The 13,875-nt window shown below is 43.5% G+C and overlaps 1 protein-coding gene across 1 annotated transcript in view; it reads right to left on the reverse strand.

The window, feature by feature from the left end:
• Positions 1 to 13,875, reverse strand: part of syt7a (synaptotagmin VIIa) — a gene marked incomplete at its 5' end in the record, with an annotated part of 89,989 nt that overhangs the window by 75,259 nt on the left and 855 nt on the right. The window lies entirely within an intron of this gene.

Consider the following 13,875-nt stretch of genomic DNA (forward strand, 5'->3'; position numbering starts at 1 on the left):
ACTTAATTTAAGCTGAAATGCAGAACCCTTTCCAGCCATCAGTGCTGTACATTACGTTTGAGAGCGAGAGAGGGAGAGAGAGAGAGAGGGAGAGAGAGAGATGGTGAAGAAGAGTGTTGCATGGCCATGTCTCATTCGTTCACACCAGATGCGTGGTCCGGTGGCACAAAAGACACGTTTCTGCTTTGAAGCCCAGACCAATCAGAAATGTGCTGCTTGGACGAGCCAACCCAATCTGGTGCGCCTCGGCTCGGCTGAGTCTGGGCTAAGCTCCCTCGGCTCACTCTCATGCATGCACAATTGCTCGGCGTCCAAATTCGTAGTGCTCTTCCAGCTGCACAGAGTCACACTGCTGCCAAGGCATACACCACCAGATGATGATGAGCACGCCAGCCCACAAGTGAGACCGTCGTGGTGGGTGGGGGGGTCAAGAGGAGCAACAAAAACATCAATCCAGATCAGTATGGAAGATGGAGAGAGAGTTGTGGGGGTGTAAATAGAGAGATAGAACAAGGACGATCATTTTTTAAGCCCACAGTACAAGTTATCTGATCTCCGCCTGGTATCTGACAGTGGTTTCACCTCGTCCTTCGGCCAGACCAGTACCATTGTACGTTATCTTGGAGATCGTCTCACACAATCGATGTTTCTGTTCTTTGATTTTGTTCATGAACACAGCCAGGCTGCAATGGTTACTTCAACCGGATGACATTTCAATACATGGTCGGTTCACACATGCTGTGGGCTGATGTCAAACACCCCTGTGCCTTTCTATCCATTGTTTACCTGTAAAAGAACATCTACTGTAGATCTATACGGACAGATCAATGCATTTGATAAGGACTACTTTTCTGAGCCAGGTGCTGTGCCGATGAACCCGCCCCCTCCTCCCAGATTTGCACACTCCACCACCTGATCGCTCGCGTGGGTCCATTTGTTTGGAGACGTGTGACTGTGCATTTCTGTGCATTTCCCGTGTCAGACTTGCCTCCTGCATCATCTGTCTGTCCCTCCTAGCCGAGGCTCATTACTCCTGCTCCTCCTCCTACTCCTTCTACTCCTCCCCCACCCACACCTCCCTCCATCCACTTATCCATGTGAAAGTCTAACGGGGCCCTGCGAGCTGTGAAAGATTGCCAGCAGGCTAAAACTCCTAATTTGCCCGAAATGATTGGCTCCACCTAATGCAATGTGATGCACACTGGCTGTCCGAAAGAAACATAGAGAGAAAATGAGATGAAAAGATAACCGGAATGAAAAGTGATGAGAAAAAGTGATGAAAAAAAGAAGGAGCAAAATGGCAGTCATGATAATACTCTGTTTGACTGTTTTGGAAGTCAATCTGAACTTTTCTCAGTCTCCTGGAATAAAAATAGCCAAATTGAATCTATACGATACGCTATCCTCTCTCATTGTCGTCTCGGCTCAGATCAAAGCGAATGATAATAGTGTGCATGAACCCTCACTGCGCGCACTAGACTAGACAGATGCTCAGTCCAGCCTCACTCGCAGGAACTGCCCTGTCTCCTCCCTGGCTCCCTCTCAGCCAGTTCTGTAAAACAGCACTTTTCTTTTTTCTTTTTTGTTTACTTCCTAGCCTCCGTCCATTACATCAGACCTGCGTCATGCTGAAGGCACCAAGCAGCTGCTTTAACCACTTTAACCCTGGTGTCCCAATTTTGGGCAGGTCATCATTAAATAAATAAAAATAGCAGGTATACAAGCTCACAAGATAGCTTGTGATTAAGTGGTTTATAGTGGACAGTAATGCATGAACACGCAGGTGCCATTTTGCCAGTAGGATGTTTTTTAACCTCATACTGTCAGGAAGCTCAGGACACTCCGGACCGACCAGAGGAGGAGACAGGCCGGGCCAGTTGATCCATCAGGTGCCTGCGACCACAGCTACGGAACAGTGAGTGGAGCTAATCCCTAGGATGAGGCTTAGCGGCCACTGCTAGCCAGATAACGGCCGAAGAAAGGAAAATGTTCCCTCCCTCCCTCCCTCCGACCTGCTGGTCACCAGTGAAGCACGGTAATGGGGAGATGAGACGGGAGAGGGAAGGACGGAAAGGAGGAGGGAGAACCACACAGCCAGCCAAGCCAGGGAGATGGCAGAATACAAGCCAATCTGTCAAGTCTCACTACCTAGCCAGCCAGATACACGGTGGCTCACACAGAAGCCCACCCTTGTTTTGTTTTCTCTTCACTAAATACCAAGACACCAGTGCAGCCACAGGCACAAGCACAAGCATGCATTCAAATATAAGCGCACCTGTGTAGCATACATACATACTGTACATACATACATACATATAGCATACACTCAGAGAGAGGGAGAGAGACAGAGAGTGAAAGAGACACAGAGAGAGAGATGAAAAACAGAAAGAACACACTTTCCCTAATGTGTAGCCAACTCCCATAGGAACGCTGTGACAGTTTGGTCATGCACACAAACAAGCATGCACAGTGCTAAAGAGTGCACAAGCGCACGCACACACACACACAGTCCTGGAACACGCACAAGGGCACACAGTCCTGGAACACACCGTACACATCGGTTATCTAAACATTCACATTTGGCTGTGATTCTTTTGTGCTTGTTTTGGCTTTTGGGTCATTTCTATGATCCCACCATTTTGACAAATACAATATGGATTGACCCTTTCACAATGGCTCGCTTGTCAGGATTTGGAGCCAAGCTTAAAAGGTAATTTGTTGCTGATGTCACAGGTCACCTTCAAGATGTCTAAAATAAAGTGCACCACAGTTATCATATTTTAGAGCAAGTTATGTTGTTCCTGCAATATGCTTTGAACTCTTTGAACAAAATGTATGTCAGTTGATGTATTAGCAACTGAAGGAAACAAATACGCTACTGTACCATTTTGCATGCAGGTGACATCATGGCACAAAAGGGTGAAATGTGGCTTTGAACCCATAATTAATTCACAACGTCTGTTAAAACCGATATTGTAGGTGTGATTTGAAAGTATTAACCGTAATGATGCCCTATGACTTAGGTAGGTAGAATGATTTTGTACCAAGCCCAGTAAATACACTGAGCTAAGGTCTAGGCAAGTCTGAATGAGCACATTTATAGCGACTATAAAAACATACCAACAGTATGTTCCTGAAACATACAGATATACCATGACGACCGGTGCGGATAGCAAATGAAATCTGCTGTCTGAGACACAGCTGTGACCTGCACTGACCACCCTCTGCGTGAACTCTTGACCCGCAGTAAACACAGTCACCCTATTTTATCATTACTGCACACACACCACTGCTCCACAGAGATAATGTCTCACAGTGCTGGAGTACCACCCCCCACACCCCAAATCTCTGCCATCAGCTCCCCGCTGCTGATCCAGTATGGAGAATGCTCATTGCACGATTCTTGAAATGTCAGTGTGTGACGAGGGATGTGCACACTGGTTCAAATGCTCTAAAAGCCACTTTAGTAGTAATAGTCACATCTCCAAGATACTGAACTCCCCCATATCTTCACTGGCTAACTGATTAGAGAGGACGCTTTCTATGAACCTAAGCCCCACTTCCAAAACACTTGATCCAGACATGGCAAGCACTGTGTCATGCCTTTGATGTGAAATGAGGTGAGTATTCGTGTTCACAGAAGCATGAGTTCTATATCCTGACTACTACTGTATCTGTTTGTTCTTCTGGTTTAGGATGATGCAGTCAGGCTGATGAAACTACGGAAACTAAGGACACCACTAATGCTCATTATAAGATGGCACCAGTCCATTTCTGTCTTGTGTCTCAGAAGAGGGCTGTGTAGAGTTCAGAAAGATGCCTACCAGTGCATAATTGGTAGGCAGGTTTGGTAAGATTTTATTAATGCAACAAAGGCTTACATTTTAGCATGTTAACTTTACAAGAATGCTGTAGTTTCTATTAGCTTGGGCCCCATCGATGATGTCATTGGTAGGTGGAAATTGTGCCATCTTATAATGAGCATTAGTGTGGACTAAATATATGAAGAAAAGGTTGAAAATAAGTACTACTCAGATGTTTTACTTAAGTAAAAAAGGTTAATAAATAACCTAAGTAAATAAAGTAAAGTAAAATAAACTCTATTGCATGGCTCTACCCTGCTAGTTCTTTAACCCTATATTAATAAATACTAATTTATATGTTGATTATATTTTATATTGTTCATCTCAATCTGCAATGTAACTAAAGGTATCAAATAAATGTAGTGGAGTAAAAAGTATAAAATTTGCAGAATGTAGTATAATGTTTCAGTACTTGAGAAAAGGTATTTAGTTAGATAGAATACTTTATTGGAAGTTTAAAAAAATAAAAAAAAACAGAGGAAAACGCTACATGGATTACACAAAAAAAGCTGAAACTTGTTTCCATTATGGTCCACCTTAAGACATAGAACAACACGCAGCATACTGTACAAACAACCATGAAACAAAGAAATAATAAATCCTTATATATAAAGTTGGGAGCAATAGATATAGGACAAGTACCCTAAGAGGGGAATCCAATGCAGAGTGGACTATCCGGGGTAGGGATCTAACTATGACCAGTTAGTGTTGAGATGGAGCCATGATTTGAGGTCATTCTTAAATCTTGCAAGATAACTTAGGGATTTACTTTGCACCACTGGAACAAAACGACTCGGCTCTCCTCGACAAGCTCTGAAACAAAATGTACCGTGGCAAAGAGAAACTGAATATCAGCAGCGAGGCAGTAGAAGTCACTGAGTTGTGAAGAAAAGCAACAGGGAGAACAGGACAAGACCGATCAGAGAACCTGGACCAGCAGAAGACGTGGTTATGTAACAGCATACTTAACCATTCACTGCACACATGTACACCACACACACACACACACACACGCGCACACACACACAGCGCGTGACCATACTCAAAAATGCCACTGCCTCCGTTAATTCAATCAAAGCCGGCATGTCTGAAGTGACAGTGATGTTAAATCGCTTGTCACAAACGACATTTTCTGCTGTTATTTCAGTATTATGTATTAATACAGGCTTCCTTTCCTCTATGAGTCGCTCTCTCCATTCCTCCCCATGGAAACACTCTCTCTCCCTGAAACAAACAGCTGTCTCACACACACACACACACACACACACACACACACACACACACACACACACACACACACACACACACACACACACACACACACACACACACACACACACACACACACACACACACACACACACACACACACACACACACACACACACAGTATTCATTCTTTATTGTGTAGGCCTCTCTCTCCCTCGGTTTATCCTTTCCCCTTTAGTATACACACACACATGAATACAGTATATGCACACGTGCGCATGCACACGCACACACTCACTCACTCACTCACACATGTGCATGTGCATGTGCACACACAGGGCCTCCTCTCCTCTGTTTGACCTTGACAGGCTAGTACTCCAGGGCTTGTTCTTTCCTCCCGCGACTCTACACCCCCCCCACCACCACCACCACCACTCTCCATCTTTTCACCTCCACTCTATCGTCTGTCTCTTCGTCTCCATCACTCTGTCCTGCTGCAGCTGTTTCACCAGTGGAATCCTTTGCTCCACGCAGACAGAAAGGAGAGAGAGACAGAAGAAGACGGCAGAGAAAGGAAAAGTGAAAGACCCCACCCCCTCTACCTCTGCCAGCCGGTTGGCACAGAGAACCAGCCCCCAGCTCCTCCTCTTCCTATTCCAGCCAGTCGGCACAGAGAAGCAGTCCACCATAAAAATAACTCTGGCCCTGTGGTACTGTATCAACATTGCCATACCGTAGGAAGGCTGCTGTCTTATGATTTATAAGATATTGAATTGAATCCTATTTTCTTGTTCTTTTTCGTAATGGAATGGAATGGAACAGAATCTGTTTTCCCATTACAGAATGGAATTTTGCCATTGTTCATAGTAATGGGAAAATTGAATTCCATGTAACAGGCCAGGCCATCCTGATTGGCTAGAGATTAGTTCAAACCAGTACAACGGGTAGACACATTTACAACAGTCTTCACACATGGTCTTTAACAGCTAGCATAGCCCAATCAATAATAAACACTGCACTGGCTGACCACAAAAGAACACTGACACACACACGCACGCGCACGCACGCACACGCACGCACGCACACACACACACACACAGATCAGATGGATGGAGGAATCCAAACTTTATTGAGTAGCACAATGCGTTTCACCGTGAGCTCCATCAGGTACTATGACAAACATAATAATTACAATTGCTATTTATCACATGACTAAGCTCTAGAGTGGCTAAACAACACCTGATGATACTGATGGGGGGGGTAGCGTGCAGTAAAGAAGAGATATCCAATACTGCGTCACATCACGACTTATACAATGCCAAATGGCTCACATAGATCTGTTCTCCATTCAAAGCTCTATATCAGGGGTTTTCAACAGGTGGTCCGTGGACCACTGGTGGTCCGTGAAGGTATTGCATGTGGTCCCTGACCATAGTAATGAAGGAACGGTGCACTAAATGACCTGGTGACCTATGATGACGCGTCAATGTTGTCAGTTACTGGGAAGTCGGAGGTCAAGAAATTCCACAATAAAGGGAGTTTGAATCTCAAGAAGGGGAAGTGTACCGGATTGCCTGGTTGAGTAATCATTATTAGGAAATGTGCCCATATAATTGCATTTGTCTGCTCACTCGTATATAAGATACAAATCAGTATCAGTTAACATGAGTTTAATGGAATGTTGGATAAAGTAAGAGAACAGAATAAGGCTAACCGACCCGTGGGATAGGAATAGATCAGTGGTTCTCAACCCCTTTTTTTTTTGCTCTGGACCACTTGCATATTTCAGTTAAATAATATCTGGGCTTGATATAATTTGTTGCACGTAATATTGTGCAAAAAATTGAATCAAGCCCTTAATTAACAGTCACTATTTAATGTCAAGCTTTTCTCCCACACCACGCCTATTAATTCAAATAATTTTCTTACATTTTATGGACGTTTGAAATATTATTTAAACATATTTTGATACATTTAAAAAAGACAATTTAATTTATTGATATTTTAAAACATTTTCCCATTGACAACCTGCAGGCCTAATTATGCCATGTACCACTAGTAGTCTGTGGATCATTGGCTGAGAAACAGTGGGGCGTATAGACATGGGATGCATAGCAAGTGTTACCAAAGCACTAATATTAGCTCATATCCCCACCCAACACAACAGTGGTCCCCAGGTTGATTCTTAGTCAGGGTGGTGGTCCCTGGTTCACAATCACTTGAAACCTCCTGCTCTATATATAGCACACACACACACACACACACACACACACACACACACACACACACACACACACACACACACACACACACACACACACACACACACACACACACACACACACACACACACACACACACACACACACACACACACACACACACACACACACTAGTGCTATATTTCCCCCACTACTTATGATTTGACATGGGATTAGACTGCTCTCAAATCTGCTGATGACTTTCTCCTCCATAGGGGACTATGTCTAGGCCTCAGTGGGAAAGTAAAATGGCAGGTCCAAATAGGACTATATCTACAACTCAGTGGGGAAAGTGAAATGGCAGGTCCAAATGGGACTAGTCTAGGCCTCAGTGGGAGAATGCAACAGCAGGTTCAAATCCTTGTTTCATCGCAGGTGCTCCTACAAAAGAGTCTAATTGCCTGCACCACATTATTTAAGCCTAATCCTCTGACTCCAGTGATCCTTGAGAGTGTCACCATGGCTTAGCTCACAACATCACTCTGTATAGAAATTGGAGCATTTAACCGTTTGATTATACGCTGAAAAGCTAAATAAACTCCCACTCAAGAGATGAAGTGATCTGTAAAATGTCTGGCAGACAAACACAGCCTAGTTAAGTACAGTTGACAATCAAGCTGTTCCACGTTGAATTTACGACATCGGAAAGGTCTCTGCTGTAACAGTGGATTGCAAATGCGATGTTCCGCAACTGACTGATGTAAATTCTCTCAGGCCTTGCTGTAAGATTTGACATATTTCTCATCTACTTCTCATATGCTTTTGCAAACTGTCAGACAAAAGAATACACACACACACACACACACACACACACACACAACTATATTTGTGTCTGACGTCATATGCCCATATATGAAATACCCGACGTCAGCTCAAATCAATTATTCAATTATTTTAGCACAAATCAGCATTGTTGGGTTGACATTTACGTTGTGTGTGATGTCAGACCAGAGCTTGATCAGCACGCGCAAGAGACAAAGACAACAGAGAAGGGGAGAGGAACTGGGAGAGATGGAGAAGGAGGGAGGTTGTGTATGACTAGATGTTATAGGGGAGGGAGATAGAGGGAGAGAGACGGAGGGTGAGGGCCTCTTTCAGCCATGCATTAACCCAGGCAGTGTTGGGTTCCAAAATGACTGATGTACAGTAGATGATGTAAAGATTTTACATATTTTTCATCTACTTCTCATATCCTTTTTGCAAACCGTCAGAAAAAAACCCAGAAACTAGCATGGGCTTTATGTATCAAAAATGTTACGTGCGAGGGCACAAAGTAGATTTATCTTCGAGTCTATCTGGTTTTAACATGAAGATCAGAGCAGGAATGAAACGTGCGTTTGGTCAATAAACGTTTGGAGCATAAGAAGAGTTGCGAGCCCTCCTTCATTAAATTGAACTATTTTGGGGGCATTTTTGGCCTTTATTGACAGTGATGATGAGATAGTAAGGGGAACTTATCTTTCCATTTGGGAATGGAACCGGGGATTCACTGATCAGAGGGCACTGCCCATGTGGAGAATGGGGGATGTGCGTAAAATATGTAACAGGCATAAAGTTGATGACATCATGAATGGATGTCTTCAATAATGCCTTGTGCAAGTTTCAACGACTACAGATGGGAATGCTGAGCCCAAATTAATAGCATTGCCATCTCTTGACCCCATCCAATTCCTTTTCAATTCATCTACAGTAGCTCAAATGGGCATGGACATTAGAAACAGTACCGCAGCAGCAACCAACTTCATCATCCCCAGACCAAATAATTTCCCATGCCACATTAGTAAAACAAGGGAAGGGACATCATCCACACCACCGTTTCCAGAAAAACAAATTCCCCATCTTGTAGCTTTAGCAAGTGGGAAAGAATAATCCTTTGACACACTGCTTGTACACCAAGGATCATCATGCTGTAATTCCACCCCAAATGTACTCATCCAGAGTACAGGGAGATAATAAATGACTGCTTTAAATGCACAAAGATCCATTCCTTAATGGGAAGGACAGCAAATGACCTCATGGTGACCACCCTTTGGGAAATCATAATTGTGAAGATCTGTCACTGTGTGTGTGTGTGTGTGTGTGTGTGTGTGTGTGTGTGTGTGTGTGTGTGTGTGTGTGTGTGTGTGTGTGTGTGTGTGTGTGTGTGTGTGTGTGTGTGTGTGTGTGTGTGTGTGTGTGTGTGTGCGTGCATGCGCGCGCGCGCATGCATAAGTAAGTGCGTGTGACATGTATCCTTAAATCAATGTAAGATATATGCTAAAGTTGATCTGGATTTTAACCTCACTATTCCCAACTCTCTTCATCACCAGCATCAATCAGCTGCTTGAGTAAACACTACACTTGTAAATCTGTGTACCAGCCAAAACATATAAACTACTACCCAAGGGCCGCACACTTGCCGCCGGTTCCATATGCCAAAAAAAATGTCATTTAGATTGGTAGGCCAGGCCCCAAGGCTTGGACTCCAGCCCAATTGGGCCAGCCTCAGTTTAAATCAATGCTGAACTTGACCTTCTTATCACATATCATACTCAAGTGGTAGTGGGTGACAAACTGAGTACAGACACAGACATCAACTGTATTCGGCACAATTGATGCCTGATCCAGAAACTCTACATCTGGAGTTGCCAAGAAAGGAAGAGGGGACAGAGAAACACAGGCATGGTACGTGTGGCCTTTTGCCTGATCCTGTGGAGCGTAGCATTTCCTCGCTAGCTTAACACAACATTTGTGAGGGGATGGGCAATGGGTAAGACTACACTGTCCTCAAATGGACTGGGTCATAATGGTCTTTATGGTTTTTATGGTAAATGACAAGTGAAAAGCCTATGTTCGCACCTGATATTGCATATTGCCGCCCCTGAGTGGGGCCATAAAACAGGGCTACCGCCCCACCTCTCTGTGTCATTGCCGCCTGGACTTTTCATTCACACAGTTCAAGGTGATTACATGCATAATACATGACCAGTCAATCACAGTTACACTCGCTTGAACTTCTCCGCTACACGACACTACACTGTCCTCTACCTGTCCAATTCTCCCTCGCCATAATCAATCGATACTGGCATCAGCCCCCCCCTAAGAAATCCATCTCAGTGAGTTCATCAAAACAGCCATCAATAGATGAAGGAGAAAGCTCTCAATTTAGGCGTTCCCTTTTCCAAGCTGAGAATGGCACGGTACAACTGTACTGTGTGTGCCTGTGCCAGCTGAACAAAACAATGTCTTGGCTGAAGTTTGAATTGTTTAAAAAACAAAAGCTGACGCGATCTTGCAGGGATTTGCCTATCAGAGTACAGTATGCATTCTTTTCCCATGCTAAATCCCACAGATGTTTCACCAGAAGGGTTAGTGTTCCATCCCAGTGTAAGCCACTGATGTGACCAAGACAGGTAGACAGGTTTTCAAAATTGATGTGGAGGCAATCCATTTAAATCCTGTGACTGATGATGGCATTCCAATAAAACAAGGCAAGAGCTGGGCTCTACTAGAAAAAAAGCACCCTTCGGGCATTTGGCCCTTTCTTACGTGAAAGCCCACCTGTATACCCCCAATACTGCCAGGGCCTCTCCCAACTTTCTCATTACCTGGCTTAGAGTGTAATCTATATTGATTATAGTGTAGCATCCCAATAACACGGCAGTAACTCGCTCCTCTAAGGGAGCTAGCTTTCCCCCTCGCGCAGGGAGTTGTTGGCCGGACTGGTGAGCTGAGGACCGGAGTTTGATCCGAGCTCAGCGGCTGCACTGATACAATTGTATATGACGTAGTTTATTTAGCAATGTAGTTTTATTTGTGAAAAGCAGAAGTCATTAGATTTAAAATGAATGAATGAATGAATGAAAATTTCGTTCAAAAACGTTCATGCTGCTGGTTGTCTGTCGCCTGCAGAAGGTTGTGTTGCTGCCCATGAGCAAACACAAACTGAGGCGCAGTAGTGATGGGAGTGGGAATTATCGTTCTTTTCACTAAAACGTTTCGTCGTCTACACCGTTTCTGATTGGTCTGACACTCGATATGCTTGTGAAATAGTTTTACTTCCGCAATCTGTCAGCAACATACATGTAGACTTTTGAAGAAAGCTTGGCTGCTGTCATACAGTAATCCACCTCTGTACATGCAGTCCGTCATTGGCAATGAATCATTGCTGTTGCACATTGGCACCATTACACGTAATTAAGCTACAGCAAAGATAACCGGGTGGCAATTAATTAATGGAGAGAGATAGCAAACACTTTGTCCACCGTCTGTCGCCAGAAATGCATGCAATGTACAGGTAGTGTATACAATTCCAGAGCCATTGAGATAGAAGACTTGCATCAATGAGAGTCAGAAATGCTACGTTTGTGGCCCGATAGAGTGAAGGAAGATGGCACAACTCAGATCTCAATCGATCTGTGCAATGCCACAGCCAACGAGCCATGTTGTTGACAGGCAGGAGTGGGGTGTGGTTATTATAGATCATATAGCAATATTTTGTGCTGCTGATGTGGCCATTAATACAAATATGACATAATATTACATAACTGGAGTCATGTGTTGACAAACTCTGTAAACTGTAATCCCTAGATGTGTCTTGGAGTGTTTATGTGTTGATTGGACCTGGAGTGTGACCATTCCAATATTTTTCATTGTTTGCAAGTCAGTCTGTAGTTCTTGGCAGATCACCAATTCAGTATTTACAAGAAAGCACACTTGGCATAAATTCCTCATAGTCTTTCACAACTGTTGGCAATGATCAAAGACAGAGAACATTCAAAAAGCATGTATCGTAACCTAAGAATTACGTCTAGCGGGAGTAAATAATTTGATTATTTTGTCCTGTTCTCATTTAACAAAGAAGAACAAATAATTCAGATACAGCATGATGGATAACCGATTAACTAAAGTTATGAAGATCCATTAATGCTTCTATATTGCACCAAGTGGTCACATAAGGTTTGCCGGTGTTTCAAATGGTTCCTACAGTATATTAGAGCCACAAACTGATCTTTCTCGTCCAGTAATGGTTTCCGACTAAAGGACAGTTCTGAAATCTGCCTACCAGTGACCTCATTGGTATAGGCGGGTTTGGTCATTCCAAACAAGATTTCCATCTTGGATTTTTCAATCCAAGAGCCAAGAACAATGGCTTCTATTTTAGCATGCTAACTTTCCAGGAAGACACGGAATCCCCATAGATGATGTCACTAGTAGGCAGGTTTTTGAACTGTCCATAGCCCACCAATGACACTGAGACACAGTGAGTAGACAGAAATGGTGCCATCTCATAATGAGCATTAGTGAGGACCAATTATATGAAGATACAGGTTGAAAATTGGTGAAGTGAATTTAATGGTTATTTGTGGCTCTATCACAGCTCTTCATGGGTGCAAAGTATATATTTTATAAGGCATTTTTATAAGGCATTTGACAATATAAAGAGAGAGATGGGAAAGAGAAGGTGCACCAGATTTAAATAGCCCAGTTTGTGTGGTCCTGGTTGACACGCCAGCATCAACCCAACCCCTAGTGATTCTTAGGGAGAATACCTCTTTTGAGCTCTGAAACAATCTACTTTAAATGTACATGGCCTGCTGCTGAGACAGCTGAGTAAACAGCTGTAACATAGGCCAAATGCCAAGAATAGAGAACGAGAGAAGTGCTTGCCCCACCCAAACACTTTACTTGGTTCTCTCATTTCTTGCTTTGGGAGCCTGGGAGGGAGTTGTTGATGTTCAGTAGGAATTCTGTAAATTGATTGCGATTCCTCTGAACTCCTTCAAATGAAATAATTTCCAATGGAAGTTAGACAAAAACTTGACTGAGGAATTAAGTTAAATACAAAAATGCCTAACCATTTTGTTCTTAAAATCTATGGGGATAGTTCAGTAAGGCTACTCTCGAACCTGTGCCAAAATTATTTGAGAAGTCCCCCAGCCAGCAGGGAGTAATATTGTTACTGGCTGAAGGGAGATTGTCAGTCACCTGATCAACCTGTCTGTAGCATACTCAATCCTTTAATCCTGTGTGGGTAATAATCGATATGCCCCGCGAACACCATACGCCCCAACTTTCACTCACACTCCACCTTGAGACGCACTGTGAATATCAAGGCCGGAACAGTGCTGTGAGTTAACACCCTATATACCTCCCACTAAATTGGCTACAACTAAATCAACCAATCAATCAATCAATCAGCCAAATAGCTGTCAATCAAGTGATCTATAGCCACAGGTGAAAACTGTAGCCCTATCCCAATGTGGATAAAAGATACATTCTGTATTATGTAGCATACTGCACGAGTATGCGTAAAAGTGGGCGATTAGGTCAGGTGTCCATGTGTCAGGATTTTCCAAGCATCGCTATTAACCCCCGAATTTACGACTTAGCCAGTAGGCTATATATCATATACTAATCAGTGTCATATGAAAACAGTTCGCCCCCAACCCTCCCAGTCATAACCATTATAACTCTATGGTCATAACAGCCCATGTCTGCTTTCGCGTAATAATAGCATATTGTCGGTGTGCGAGAACACATTATCTCGCTTCAAATGGAAA

Source organism: Gymnoscopelus microlampas (genome assembly GCF_963454915.1).
Source record: "Gymnoscopelus microlampas genome assembly, chromosome: 6".
NCBI classification, from domain to species: Eukaryota; Metazoa; Chordata; class Actinopteri; order Myctophiformes; family Myctophidae; genus Gymnoscopelus; species Gymnoscopelus microlampas.